Raw genomic sequence first — 16158 nt, 5'->3', positions numbered from 1 at the left:
GCGTGCCATCACCCCAGCCAGGCCCAGACCATCATTAAAGTGTCAAATTCTCTGCCAAATAATTTTAAGTAAATGAAAGCATTTGGGATTGCTTACCTTACTTTGTTTGGATCATCGTAAGTTAATGTATGAGTTGTTTTTTCTAAAGTAAAACCTCAGTATTCAGGTTAAATTGCCGTGTTGGCACTTTGCGATAAATAAGTGGGTTTTGGGTCACAGTTTGGGCACTTGGTCTCTAAAAGGTTTGTCATCACTGCTATAGATTGTCCCCAAGGCTCAGTAACCAAACAAAACAAGACCCTAATTCACAATCAAAGAAGGCAAAGCAACACACAAAATGTTAGAAATATATTGTTACACAATGAAATTTCTGAAATAATTAACCCTTTTGAGGGTTTTTCTGTTTCATTTGTCGCTTCTTCCCTCCCCCCCTAAAAATAAAGGAGCCAAGATCTGAGATGCACAAAGAATGAGTCACACAGTAGGAGAATCGGTTGGAGGAGGAGGAAATCTAGATAAAAATAGAGAGACATGTTGATTGCATTGTTACTGCTTCAATTAAACTCAGATGCACCCGCTTGATGAGTCAACATCAGTGCCAAGAGTGCTCTGAAAACAAGAGACTGCAACACATAACCAGTTACCAACCCCATTAAGCCTGGAGACAGAGCAGGAGGAGGAGGGCAACAGTAAACTCCCAAACTGGTAACCTCCACAGGCAGCTGAGCAAGGGCAGAAGGTCCCCTGACTTTACCCCCTGGGGTGCCAGTCTGAAACCAGTGGCAAAAAAAAAGGAAAACAGAGCTAGCATGGCCTGCACAGGAACCTCAGTGGCCTTTTTTGAATAGCAGACCACACTGAAGATCAATGGCAAAGCATTATGGCAACAATAATGCTTAACATCTCAAGCAGAAGTCAAGGAAATACAATCATGACCTGTAAAGGGGTGAAAAGGGTAATTACTGAAGTCAATGGAGAATGTGTACATACAGGTACATGCAGGAGTTGACAGACAGCATCCCCATGGTCCTCAGTAATTATAGTTAACAGAGAAAGTTAAGACACAAAAGGCAATCTGCAAGGTATGATTCCAGTTTGAAGGAAGGCAAAACAGCCAAATCATATTAGGATTACATACAGTGTGCAAGCCAACTGGGGTTTTATTGGGGGAAAAGACAAGTGGAAAGCAAGAAAAAGCAGTTAAACCATCAAGACAGATATTCTGAAGCATACATTTTGTTAGGATGGATCTGAACACCAGCAAAGCAGACTGTGGTAAACCTTCCTTGGTGCACAAGTTGCTATAACTTCAGAGGTACTAAGGGATAAGGAAAACTGATATGGGCAGCATAATGTTTAAATGGAATAAAAGACTGAGGTTACAACAAGATCTAACAAAACAACAGAAGCCTACAAAACAATAGAAGCCAAAGAATACTCAGGTTTGAGACCAGCAGACCAGGATTTCTCTGCGATACCCACTGGATAGCAGCATTCACCAGGGGAGGAGCCTCTCCCCAGAAGTTCAAGCTAGAGTGTCATTAATATGCTGATGACACTCAGCTATATCTGTTAATGGACGGTTGGCTGGGCTCAGCTCCAGATGTTCTGGACAGGGCTTTAAGGGCTGTGACTGGCTGGTTACAGCAGAGCCAGCTAAAGTTAAATCCATCAGAGACAGAGGTCCTGTACCTGAGCCGCAGGGGAGTGGATATGGGAATTCAGCTCCCAGCTCTGGGTGGGACGCCATTGATGCCAGCACCAAGAGTAAGGAGCCTAGGAGTGATACCGGATGCTTCATTATCAATGGAGGCCCAGGTCACCATGGTTGCCAAATCAGCCTATTCCCATCTTTGGCAGGTTTGGCAACTAGCTCCCTACCTTTCCTCCCGCAACTTGGCTATGATTAGCCACACAATGGTCGCTTCCAGGTTAGACTAGTGTAACTCACTCTATTTGGGGCTACCCTTGTACATGACCTGGAAGCTGCAGCTAGTGCAAAATGTGGAAGCGCACTTGCTGACTGTGACATCTCCATGGGAGCGCATTCAGTCAGTGCTACACCAATTGCACTGGCTGCCAACAGAGTTCCGGATCTGCTTCAAGGTGTTGGTGTTAACCTTTAGGGCTTTATGCAGCCAGGGACCAACATACCTGCAGGACCGCCTCTCCCCATATGTGCCCCAAAGAGCCTTGTGCTCAGTAGATCAACAGCTACTGGTAATCCCCAGCCCAAAAGACATCTATTTTGCTTCGATCAGGGCCAGGGCGTTTTCGGCCTTCAGCCTTGGCCCCAACCTGGTGAAACAAGCTCCCAATAGAGATTAGGGTCCTAAGGGATCTATTACAGTTCCGCAAGGCCTGTAAAACAGAGCTGTTTCAACTTTGGTTGAGGCAGCGGATGTCTAACCAATTTGGTGCCTCCTGCCCTTGATCTTGATGGCAGTGAATTTACCACTGTGAGAACCCATACCAATCAGGTTCCATATCCACTCTGATGGAAACAGGTCCAGGACACCACAAGTTTTTGGAATGTCATCTTGTTTAATGTATTTTCATTCGTGGGAAGGGCGGGGTATAAATACAATGAAATAAATAAATAAAGGAATTCAGAATGGTTGATTTTTTAAAAGTTGACTGATCTTTGTTAGTATTTTGTATGTTGTGACCCACCCTGAGCCCACTTGCGGGGAGGGCGGGATAGAAATAAAACAAACAGGTTACTGGACACAGCAACTCACAAACAACAGCAGCAAACTAGGCTGGTACAGAGCTCTAGAGAAAATAAATTCAAAAGCCACCTGTTGTGCCAATCAAAATCTTCCTCCACACAATGTGTGCCAAAGAGGCACTGAAGGGGAGAATATGTTATGAACCTGCAACAGAGAAGATGCCCCATTTTCAGTAGTGACTTCCACATCTATAGTAGAACAATTTTCAATGCTATGATCGCCTGAATCACTGAGGTGAGGATGGACCAGTCAATGTGCCCACAAATTGTAGGGAGGACAATTCTGAGTGATGATTCATACAAATACACATAATTTGAGCACAGGAGTCATTATGGAAACTTGCCACATTTTGTTCAAATGTGGAAATCTACTCTCTAGGATAGAGCACAGGCAGAAACTAGCAGTGTGCAGCTTGGAGATCTCAACAGCTTCTTTCTTTCCTCTTTGGAATGGATTTTCAACTATTTTGAAACTTACTGTGCTCTTATTTTTAAAAATGAGAGACAAATGTAAGTGAAAAATATACATGCAGCATTATTCAAAAGTGAACTCCCTATCAGATATAGGAGAAGATAGATGACTGAGAATCAGGTTTTCCCCTCCATTTATGGTAAGGTAGAATGACCAACAAGATGCTAAAAATTATATTCAAATGCATAATAAGGAATTATTGGAACCATACCTTGCTATTCAAGTCTGGGGTTTTTTTTCTGGGGGGGGCGCAGTTAGTTGGCAGCACTAGATAGACAAACCAAGGCATATTCCTTCCGCATGCAAAATATTTGCACTCTCTTGGGGACACAGTAATCATCACCTGAGACTTTAAGTTGTTAAGAAAGGAAAAGACCTGGTAAAGAATAGAGTATATGAATTTCGAAAGTCCTTAGATTCAGTGTTTGCACACACGGAGATCCGTATTCAAGGTTCACAGTCTTTCTGGTCGCCATCCATTAAAAACATCTACCCTGCCAATTGGGACTGCATTTGTTAAAATCTGTGTTTAGTTTATAAGTAACAAGCTAAGCTGCTCAAACAAATAACCTACCAATCCCCCCCACTTAATGCTATTTATGACTGTGTGAACTTCATTCACACTGTAGTTTAGGTGGGTGGGAAGATGCTGCACCACCTGTTAGGCTGCACTTCTGGGAAGGTATCCATATCCTTCGGCAGTGGTATGTGGGGTATGTGCTAGATACAGCATGGTAAGGCAGTTTAAAAACAGAGTTGTTCCTGAGCAGTTGCTATGATTTGCAGCCATAACACATCCCAAAGTGTAATGTGTGGGAACACAGTGCAGAGCAGCCATTAAACAGTCAGTTTCCTTAAAGCTGAAATTGGCATTGATTTATTCTGTCTCTTAGTAATAATCTATTTATTTACAGATGCATAGATTGAACAAGTATTTACAGAGGTGCAGCAGCAATTACAGTGTAGTATAGATCCAGGACCTTAGAACCCAAACCAGGACTTTTGTATACTGTTTTGCAGTTATTGTACATGTTATAAGTTATACTTGACCTTAATAAACATTAAAAAACAAACAAAAAACCACAAAACACTACAATTCTAAAGGCAAAGCACAGATAATGTTTGGGATTTCTGTTTGGTTCAACAGAAATGAAACTGACCTGTCAAAAACTGGTGGAATGGCCTGCTCTGGATCAGAGTTGTGGGGAAAGGGGGGGGGGGAGGAATAACATTTCCTTTCATGTAGTTTCCCCTACTAGAAATACCACCCCCAGCCTGCCACCAAGTTAGTCTGAGTCCTGGAAGGGAAAGAGGAGGCACAGTGTGAGTACCTGTCCTTCCCCCTAAAATAGCAGAAGGCCATGTGTGATCAGGAGAACTGTGTGAGAGAAGAGAGAGAGCCAAATCCTTCCTTTTTCAGCACCATGGCCCTGATCCTTACCTGGGCGTGCTGCATCTACTTTAGGCAGCTCAATGGCACATCTAAAGGATTCAAATACCAATCCCTGGTATCGTATCTGTTATGGCATTTAAGTTCATTATCTTAGGGTCAAATCAGAAATGACCCCTAGAGTTCAGGAATGCACGCCCATCATTTTTCTCATACAAAGAAGGTGCCTGGGAAGGACCCCACTTAGGACTATAAGTATGGTGCATGGTTTAAACTTCCTCTGCTTTGTTTTCCTTTGTTTTCCTGACCTCAAACAGGCCCACAGAACTACTGTATATTCCCTTGGGACAAACATATAGGTACTGACCAGTATCCTATGAGGACTTTTACGTTTACCTATAAGGCAAAAAGATCTGTAGGGCAGGTATGGAACATGGAGCAGACCCCCCCCCCAATCTTGACCCAAAGAAGAATCTGATATAAGATGCTTGCCTTTTTAAATGGGGGGAGGGGAAACTCGAGAGCACATTCATGGAATTCCCAGCATCATGTCTGCTTTGGTCCTCAGCTAGTTTTATTTATTATTATGCGAACAAGTGGTAAGGTGGGAGTTTTCTCTCTTAGAAACCAGTATTTTAAATGCTGACTTAATCCTGCTTTGAATCCTTATTTGCAGAGGAAAAAACAAACCATTGTTTGTGAACCAGATGTAACCATAAATTACGCTTCCAGTTCTGTGTTGGGAAATTCCTGGAGATTTTGGGGGAGCAGCCCATAGAAGGTGGTGTTTGGTGAGGAGAGGGACCTCAACTGTGTATAATGGCACAGAGTCCACCTTCCAAAGCAGCCATTTTGTCCAGGGGAACTGATCTCGGTCATCTGGAGATCAGATGTAATCCCTGGAGATCTGGACCCACCTAGATAGTTTCCCTTTAAAGGCAAGTCTTTCATGATCAAACCACACACAAAGGGAAGGGTCAGTGGTCATGTGAGTATAAGGATGTCCTAGGCTCAATCTTAAAGAAAAAACACAGTTTGTTGTCGTATGTGAACCATGCCATTGTGGACACACAGCTGGAAGCCATGGAAATCTCACTATTTTGCTGGCATGTAATACTCACTTATGAAATTCTGAAAATATTAGTACTTCAGGAGTGAGGTTTTGGGTAAGTAGTTTTAACATGTATTATCTTAGTGTGCTTTTTGAGGTATAATGAAATAGTTTGAAATGCACTGACTGCTAGCTCGTGTCCCCCTAGTCCAAAGAAGAGTCATGTAATTCTCATATCACCATGCCATCTAATGAATCCCTTCCCCACGTTATGTAAAACAAGCAGACCAACTATAGTGTAAAGACACATGGATACTGAGTCAGACCGGTGGTCTATCAAGGCCAGTACTGCCTATTTTGACTGGCAGTCCCCCAACTCCAGGGTGTTAGGTGGCAGTCCTTCACATCACTTACTACCTGGTCCTTTTAAGTGGAGGTGCTGGGGACTGAACCTGGGATCTCCTACTATCAGTAAGCCAAAGACCTTTCCAAAGGGCACACTGGAGACTGTGTAGAGCAAGACATCCGGTCTTGTAGTCATTCCGGTCCTCGGTCCACCCTGTTGCTCATCTAAGCAAGAACACCACCACGATTAGTGAAAAGTAGCCAACTCCCCAACAGGTACCTCTTCAACATCATTAGCAGTTCAGTTTCTTAAACCTTCCGGCAGGCCCCCAGGCTTCTCCCCTCATGCAAAGCATCTTGCAGCCCTCCCTCTTTTGTGTCTGCTCATCAAACTAATGAAGCACATCTAGAGTGAAAGGTCTTGGAGCAGAGAGAGCAGCTTAACAGTGATTCAACACAACCCCCCCTTCCTGCCTCCTCCCCCCTCCTCGACTTTGTTATAAGATAAAGAAAGCACAACTTCCTCTCCTTAAATGAGAAGGGAGAAGGGTAATGAGAGCAAGCTTGGTAATTCCCTGCAGAAGGAGATGTCTGTTTACTTTCTATGACTGAGTATTTGCATATTAAAAATACCCAGCTCCTTTGTGGGCAAGAACCAGTGCCATGTTTTTGACTCATCACAACACCTCAGCCTAAGGTATTTGTGACCTTCCACCTCCACCACTCCTAGCAGGTCAATGGAACATGTTTGGGGGGAAAAAAAAGCAGTGCTGCAAAAAAAAAAAGCAATGTGGAGAGAAGATCAAAGATATCTCTCTCTCTCTCTGTGTGTGTGTGCGTGTGTGTGCTTGGATATGGATGCAGCAATCTGAACTGATGCTTCTTGTACCAACTTGCCCTGACAAATGCATACAAAGGACAATGAGCCTCCATTAGGGATTTTCCATTCACTGATACCTGAAGAAGCAATTTCCACTTTTCGATACAAACACATAAACATCTCCCATCATTTCACTGACCTAAATATAGACAATTACTTCAAGCCGGGGTGGGGTGGGGGGAGAGAAAGCCATACTCTTCTATCTCCAAATGCTGTGGAGCTGCTCAAGCAGACTGCGGCAAAAAGAAGCAATAGATAACCAGTCATGTGAATGGAGGAAGAGAAATTCATGTCCTAGAATTATTGTTCTCATGGGCCATTACTCTGTCTCTCCCCCCCCCCCAATCAATTTTCCTTTCCATTTGCAGGATGGGTCTCTTTCCTAGGTGGAATTAGAATGTTGGACCGGAGATCAGACAAAGAATTAATATCTGTCATTCCTGGAACAGATTGCATGCTCCTGTAACCTAAAGTTTCAAGACTTTTTTAAAAAAGCACATGCACTTTCACATAAAAGTATCTGCTTCAATGTCCTTTCTTCACCTCTGCAAGGTACGTGGACACAGACCTATTGTTGTATAGGACTGAGATTGCCATAGTAGGATAATGGAGATCCAAGTTCACACCAGACTCTTTCAGATGCTTGGACAAGTCCTCAAGCTAGTTGCCTTCTTTTCCCCTAACTTGCCTCCCAGGATTGGTGTGAGTATAAAAGGATGGGGGTTCAGGATAAGTATATAAATCACAAAGTATTTCTGTGTTCTATTCATAGTTTTACTACCACTTTTTCTATTCATAGTTCTACTGTTTTATGTATTTATTTAAATAATTAAAATGTAGGTTTGACTTAAAATCAACTTTGGAGGTATCATGATGCTAGATACTATTGTTGTGTTTGTGAAGACTAACTGCCGTATACTTTTAAGGCAAAAAAAAAGTGAACTCCTTTGAAACATTTTCTATTACCTTGAAGTTGTTTAGGGTTGATTCCAAGGTTATACATGCAAAGAACAAATAAGTAGCATTCATTGTGGTATGTATGTTACTCTAAAGGGGGTTTAGCAGAGAAAGGAATAGCTTAATGCGGTTTGTGATTAATTATTAATGAGTTGCATATTTTACAGTTTGTACTGTTCTTTAGGGTGGGTGAGATTTTGGGATGGAATGGGCCTAGAAGCTGCTAGCACTTGTGACCAGTGCCGGGTCAGGAATCTCAGGAACTGGGGGGCGAGGGAGGTATGGCAGTGGGAGAAGGTACTGGAAGGGAAGGAGACAGAGATACATTACGCTCAGTCTCCTTCCAACCTTCGTCCCATCCTGAGATACACTGGTGTGAGGACTTGGAAACTGAACCCTTCTCCGATGCTGATGTTGTGTAATGCCAGGTCTATCTATATATATAAAAGAAAGTCCCCTCACCGTAAAATCAACGCCCAGGCCAAACCGCTGGAACTAGAAACACCAAATTTGGGGAGAGTGCTCCTACCATGACGTAGGTGCTCACTAAGAAGGGATTTTTAGAAATTCGACCCCTAAGGGGGTCAAAAGGGGTAAAATGTGCTCCTCACATTGATTCCTATGCGGCTAATACTAACCCTAAAAGGACTTTACTAACATATTAACTGCCCGATTTGAAAGGAAAAAGAAGAAACAGATGATTATCCAACTGCAGAAGAAGTCTCAAACTGTGACTTGAACTTTGACTTTAATACTAACAGATTAATATACCCGCATTAACATCACTCAACACTTTTCTTTGTCCCTCTATATACCCTTCCTTCTTTTCTGAATTTTAAAGCGAAATTTCTCTCCTTTTTAGGAGAGGGAAATAAAACTTTTTACCAAAAAGAATAACCATAGGTGATTAATACCAATCTATTTCTCGGTGATCTATATATATAAAAGAAAGTCCCCTCACTGTAAAATCAATGCCCAGGCCAAACCGCTGGACCTAGAGACACCAAATTCGGGGACAGCGCTCCTACCGTGGCGTAGGTGCTTGCTAAGAAGGGATTTTTAGAAATTGACCCCTACATGGGTCAAAAGGGGGAAAATCTACTCCCCCCATTAATTCCTATGCGGCTGCCAGGTAGCTGCCTCTCTGCACCCCTACTCTCTGATTGGTCAGCTGCAGAGCTCAGTGTTCTGAGGTTAAAAAAACCAACAGTTACAGGAAACTGCAGAGAGCTCATGACAGTTGAGGAAATCAGGAACAGCCAACAACCACCTGTGAGGTGCAGTACTGCTGCTGACCCAGCCTCTCTGATGGCTTCCAACACACTCCCCCCACCTGCTACACCTAACAGGTGGTTGTCTGTCAGGTGCAGCAGCAGTTGCAGGGTGCTTAAATCCATGAGGGAACCTGCCCCAGCAGTAACGTTGTCTGTCAGGTGCAGCAGCGGTTGCAGGGTGCTTAAAGCCACGAGGGAGCCTGCCCCAGCAGTAACGCCTTAGTGGTTCTGCCAGCCCTGCCTCCACAGTAGTTTCTAATACTCCTCCACCCCCCTCCTACACTGGACAGGCAGCTGCCTATCAGGTGTAGAAGAGGAGGTTGGGATGCTTACAGCCGCCAGGGAGGTTTGCTCAGCAAGATTGCCTTAGCCCTGCTGCTGGCCCAGCCTCCGTAATGCCTTTAAACATAATGCCCCCCAACACCGGACAGGCCAGTGTCTGTCAGGTGTAGGAGCAGGACCAGGGTACTTTAATCCATCAGGGATGCTGTCCCAGCAGGATCACCTTAGCGGTGCTGCTGGCCCAGCTTAGCTACACTCACACCCACAATGGGAATATACTTCAAATTTGTAGAAAACTGGTTTCCTTTATTAGGTTATTTAACTTCTCACAATGTGGGCTCTAGAAAACTGGTTCATATGAACTTGCTTAATATCTGATTGCTCAGATGGTGTTTTGAATATGTAGTTATGTCCCAGTTCTAAAATGTAACATAAATGTGCAGCATTTTTGTTAAAAAGGGGGGGGTATGCCCTCCCCCCAAATTCAATGCCCAGGCCGAACCCTTGCACCAAGAAACCCAAAATAAGGGGAGTGCATTCCTACCATGACGTCAACCCCCCCATTAAGAGATTTCTGAGAAACATGACCCCTGTTTCTTAAATGACAACTGCTTCTTAAATGGACAGTTCTATGTGGCCTGCTCCAGAGTGAGCTCATCAAGCAGCCTGATCCTAGCACCTGAGGGCAGAACCACGAATGTGGTCTAGAGAGAGGTCCTTCAGTACAGAAAAAAAGGATGTATGTCTCACTTCATTTCTTACACTACAATCTTCTCTGTTAGAATTTCTACAACAAATGTCATATTTCAAATTTCACATCATCAATATTATAACTGGATTTATGGAACTAGCAAAGCACGGCTATCAGGCTAGTTAATAATAAGACAATAACCCTGCAAAATTATTTTGCAGTGCAAGAAGTGGACCAGGAGTGTGTGAATCCCTGAATGTTGTACACCGCCCCAAATATGGGGAAGGGTGGTTTAGAAATCAAATAAATACATACATACAAATCATGCAATGTACAAAATGTACATACAGTAACACATATAAATGCACATCCAATGTACAAAATCTACATAATGTAACAGACACAAATTCACACATATCTCCTTTGGGCAAATCCACGGACCTGAGTGAATTTGCATTATCAGTGGCCAGATACAACATGAGCCAGGGCTCCTGTGATACTGTTCAATTATTTATATGTGACCTTTTATCCAGGGAATTCAGAGCAGTGTGTTAGCCTCACAGGTAAAGGTATAGGTTCCCTTGCTCAAAAGCCAGTCGAATCCGACTGAAAGCCGAAGAGCCAGCGCTGTCTGAAGACGTTTCCGTGGTCATGTGGCTGGCATGACTAAACACAAAGGCACACGGAACACTGTTACCTTCCCACTATTTATCTACTTGCAATTTCTTGCTTTCGAACTGCTAGGTTGGCAGGAGGTTAGCCTCACAACTGAGGTACATAATATGGGAAGTGATTTGCACAAGGCTTTTCAATGTATTCCATATAGGGTTGCCAGTCCCCAGGTAAGGCTTTTGATAAGGTTCCACATAATATTCTTTTTGGCAAATTGGTAAAATGTGGTTTTAATCCTATTACCGTTAGGTGGATCTATAACTGGTTGACAGATCACACCCAAAGAGTGCTTGTTAATGTTTCTTTATCCTCTTGGAGAGGAGTGAGAAGAGGAGTATCTTAAGGATCTCTCCTGGGACCTGCTTTGTTCAACATCTTTATGAATGATTTGGATGAAGGAATAAAGGGACTGCTTATTAAATTTGTAGATGATACTAAATTGGGAGGGGAAGCAAATACGGCAAAAGACGAGTCAGGATACAGGATGATTTTGACAAGCTGAAATACTGGGCTAAAACAAATAAAATGAATTTCAATGGGGATAAATGTAAAGTTCTGCATTTAGGTAGGAAAAATCAAATGTATAAATATTGAATGGGGAAAACTTGACTCAGCAGTAGTATGTGTGAAAAGGATCTAGGGGTCTTAGTAGACCATACACTGAACATGAGTCAGCAGTGTGATGCAGTAGTTAAAAAGGCTAATGAGATTTTGGGCTGTATCAACAGACGTATAGTGTCCAGATCACGTGAAATGATGGTATCACTGTACTCTGCACTGGTTAGACCTCACCTAGAGTATTGTGTTCAGTTTTGGGCACCACAATTTAAAAACGATATAGACAAGCTGGAACATGTCCAGAGGAGGGCAACAATGGGTTTGGAAACCAAGTCCTATAAGGAAAGGCTGAAGGAGCTGGGTATGTTTAGCCCGGAGAGGAGACGACTGAGAGGTGATATGATAATCATCTTCAAGTACATGAAGGGCTGTCATATAGAGGATGGTGTGGAGTTGTTTTCTGTTGCCCCAGAAGGTCAAACCAGAACCAGTGGGTTGAAATTAAATCAAAAGAGTTTTCTGCTAAATGTTAGGAAGAACTTCCTGACACTTAGAGCAGTTCCTCAGTGGAACGGACTTCCTCGGGAGGTGGTGGGCTCTCCTTTGGAGGTTTTTAAACAGAGGCTAGATGGCCATCTGTCAGCAATGCTGATTCTGTGAACTTAGGCAGGTCATGAGAGGGAGGTCCGGAAGGGTTACATCAGAGCTTAGTTCTTGTGGCCTTTTCTTACACACCCAGGGAAATGCTGATTGCCACTTTGGGGTCTGGAAGCAAAGGAAGGGTTGCCTCAGCGCTTAGTTCTTGTGGCCTTTTCATATACACCCAGGGAAATGCTGATCGCCACTTTGGGGTCTAGAAGCAATTTTTCTCCGGACCAATTTGGCCAGGGATCCTGGAGGTTTTTTGTCATCTTCTGGCCATGGAACAGTGATCACTGGGGGTGTGGGAGAGAGGTATGTGTGAATTTCCTGCATTGTGCAGGGGGTTGGACTAGATGACCCTGGAGGTACCTTCCAACTCTGTGATTCTATGATTTAAGTGGGGGCGGGGAATCTCCCGATTTTACAGGCTCCTGCCTCCCAGCCAGCTGCACAGTGGGGGGAAGCCCCACCCCCAACAACGACCACCTGTGGCCACCCCTCTCCCTCCCCTCCTGCAAGATTTAAAGGGCCCTCCAGCTGATTGGCTGGGAGCACATGGCGCGAAATCAGCTGGAGAGGGCCCTTTAAATCTTGTAGGGAGGGAGGGAGGGAGGGAGGGAGGGGGTGGCTACTGGCCAAGTGCCTGAACTCCCAACAGTGAATTCACCACTTGGAGTTCAGGTGCACTGTGGGTGGTGGCGCCCGCTTGTAAAACACCATTTAAAGTGGCACCTTCCCTTAAAATGGTGTTTTGCAAGTGGGGGCGGCCTACAACTGAATTTCAAGCAGCGAGTTGAGGCAAGGTGTGTGGTGCTCAGCCCCACTTGTAAAAGGGGTGCTGCAGGCACCTTCCAAGGGGCGTCCCCAATGTGATGAGGTCACTTCTGTGTGACATTATCATGTCAGGGACATCCCCGCCCCCTCGAGGAATGCTCCTCAAAAAACCCCGCCGGCAGCCAGGCAGGACCTGGCAACCCTAATTCCATAGCTGAGCAGAAATTTGAATCTGGGCTTCCCATTTTCAAGCCTAACCTCTTTCCAATACAGTCTCTTGTTGTATACAATTAAATGTTGGCAGATGTTCTACCCATGTCACAGTGCTGTGATGTTGGGACCAGCTTCATCTGGCACACATTCCTTTTTCTAGACAAACCAGGAAACATAAAGGAATCACTGTATTTGTGGTTATGGTCTCTCTCATAGCTTTTCGTGTAAAAGCTTGCTGTGCACTCTATTGCAGCAAAGGGCCAGTTTGAATATTGTTTGCCCACTCACAGGAAGAGGTTGGAAGTGGTCTGTGGGGTCACATTCTCTTCCTCCACTACAAGGAGACAAGCAAAACCAAATTGGAATATCTCTCATAAGATACAAAATTCTGGAAGCTCTCATGACTCTTGAGTGCCTCTCCCTTTCAAACGTTCCAGAAAAGAAACAGTTGACATACTGTGGGTCAGCCCACACATAGTTTTTCTAATTATCAAAATCATCATCTGGAGGATAAGGATTTGGCCTTTTGCTTCCTTATCCCCTCCATTCCCTCATGTTCTCAGAGTCAATTAACTACTTCCTTTTTACACATGAACATACGAAGCCTCCTTCTACTGAATCAGACCATTGGTTCATCAAGATCACTACTGTCTACTCAGACTAGCAGTGGCTCTCCAGGCTCTTCAATACAGATCTTTCACATCAGCTATTTATTGCCTGAGCCTTTTAAGTGGAGATGCCAGGGACTAAACCCGGGACCTTCTGCATGCCAAGTAGATGCTCTACCACTGAGTCACGGTCCCTTTATCAAGCTAGAGTTTGCCTTTACTCCCAAACAGTAAACTATGGCTTGTGCTTATACTCCCAAATATCATGGTATGAAACTATGTATTAGGTTATAATTGGAGGTTTCTGATTTATATTTTACTAGGAAAAAGGCCCGTTGTGGAACTAAATACAATGATCTCTAGAAAAAGGCTCTGGGCGGGTGCTGACCTCAGCTGTTGTGACCTCAGCAGGGTATAATGACACTGAGTCCACCATTTTCTCCAGAGGAACTGATCTCTGCTACCTAAAGAACAGTTGTAATTTTGAGTGATCTCCAGCCCTCACCTGGACATTGGCAATGATGGTTCCCCAGAAGGGAATGGTTGGTTTGGAGGGTGGAGTCTATGGCTTTGTACCTGTTCGAGGTCCCACGCCTCCTGAAGCCTCACCCTCTCCAGGCTCCATCCCTCACATATCCAGGAATTTCCCACCTGGAGTTGGCAACCCTATCTCCTTCCCAGCCAAGCATCAACCTACCTTTATTTCCCCTTCACTCTTCAGCTTTCCACCCCCCCACACACACCTGCAGCCTCTCCCGTGCTCTGAAGCCCTGACTGCTACGTCACATTGGCTGTCATACGGGGCCCACCTCAGCAGCATATAAGGATACAGAGCCCACCATTTTCTCCAGGGGAACTCATCTCTGCCATCTGGAAAACAGTTGTAATTCTAAGTGATCTCCAGCCCTCACCTGGAGATTGGACACATTTTACCTCAGAACAGCAAACTGTTTAGAATGTTAGAGGCAAAAGCCAATCAAGTCGCATATGCAAATAACCTCTGTGTTCTGAGGCAAAGTCCAATGAGGCTGCATATGCAAATAACCTCTGTGTTCTGACTGGCTATGGGGGGGAGAGGAACAGCAAACTGTTTAGAATGTTGGAGGCAAGACTCAAGCAATGCAGCCAGTGGATAGGGACAGATTCTGAGTGACACACCAGGGCGCCAACCAATTCCAGAGCGTGTGGAATGTTCTAGAGAAGTGCCACCACCATTCGGCTTTTATATATAAGGGAGATTATCTATACTGTAGTGTGGTATGAAGCTATTTCTATGCATGCTTTGTTCAGCAAATATAAAACATAGTTTACCAGTTCAAAAGCAGTGACAAACTACAGCTGGCCTGAACCCAAGAGTAACTACTAATTGATTCTGAGGACATAAAGGGGAGGGGAGAGTGGGTAAAGAGGAAGAATGAGAGCAAAAGGCTCCAACCTGTCCTCCAAGGTAGACTTCAGAGGATCAGAAACATGTGAATCAACTACACAATAAAGCAGGAATCTGTCTTCTCTACAAGATGAAGTGAGCCTACTTGTACAGAACAGAATTGTCTTACAAAAAGTTATCGGGGTACAGTTGGTACATCATTTTTAAAAAGTCAGTTGGACTGTCTTCCAGAATGCCTGCTGTTGAGGGAATAACAAACCTATTCTGACTTAATGTACCAGAGAAAACATATTAAAATACAAATTCCCTCATGTTTCCTAACACAAGGACTAATTTTGTTTTTGAAGCAACGTTTTCCTGGTTTGTTCTCAGAAAAGGAAGGCAACTTGTAGCAACACAGAATTGATATTTGTCTCGTTAGCACCTGTTTGCAAATTCTAACCCTCTGAGCTAGGATTTCGTTAACAAAGCCAACACCTTCAATAGCATGCAGCATAACAAATCCGGAGTCTGTATAACAGAGAGTGAGGTGCAGGTCCCAAATGAGAAGAGCTTTTGTGTGTGATATGTGTTTAAAAGTGCTCATAGAAATCCAGTAAGTAAGCTATTTCCAAATTTTGAGTGATATTAATCTGATATTGCCCCACAGAATGAAGTGGTGTTGTTTATATATTTATTCAATTTATATCCTGGCTTAGATTACTCTTCATTTTAAAACTAAGAATAATGAAATAGTAGAAAAACGCACGCACGCACACACACACACATGCAAGATAAAGGCTAAAGCCACTGTTTGCCCATAAAAATAGAATTTAAAAGAAAGGTTTTCATCAGTTTCCCTTAAACTGCTGCTCTGAACTCCTGATGGAGGGAGGTCAATCACTGAGGTGCACCCACAAAAGGCCCTGCCTAGATGAGTGCATGAAAAAATTATGCTGCTTTACTAGAGATGTAAAATTTCCGGAAATTTTGAAGCTCGGAAAAAAACCTCGTTTTCCCCCCCGTTTTTTTCCGGGAAAAAATGGAAATTTTGGGGAAAATTGAAAAAAATGCTACATTAGCATTTCTTTTGTCTTTTCTAGATTGAAAGTCATTCTGTTACTTTAGGAACATAAAATATGACTATGGACATTTTTACTTGGCATGAAATTATCACAACTAGCATATTAAAAATATAGTGTATCCAAACAATTATTACAAACAGAATACCCACCCACATGCAAAAACAAAA

The 16158-nt window shown here is 43.6% G+C and overlaps 1 protein-coding gene across 1 annotated transcript in view; it reads right to left on the bottom strand.

Moving 5' to 3' along the window:
- The window catches only part of MAML3 (mastermind like transcriptional coactivator 3), a 399013-nt gene that overhangs the window by 81632 nt on the left and 301223 nt on the right, over positions 1-16158 (bottom strand). The window lies entirely within an intron of this gene.

The sequence above is a fragment of the Gekko japonicus genome, unplaced genomic scaffold (assembly GCF_001447785.1).
Source record: "Gekko japonicus isolate JY-2015 unplaced genomic scaffold, Gekko_japonicus_V1.1 scaffold11, whole genome shotgun sequence".
NCBI lineage: Eukaryota > Metazoa > Chordata > Lepidosauria > Squamata > Gekkonidae > Gekko > Gekko japonicus.
The sequence above is the reverse complement of the archived record's forward strand: the minus strand, read 5'-3'. Positions and strand labels throughout refer to the sequence as shown.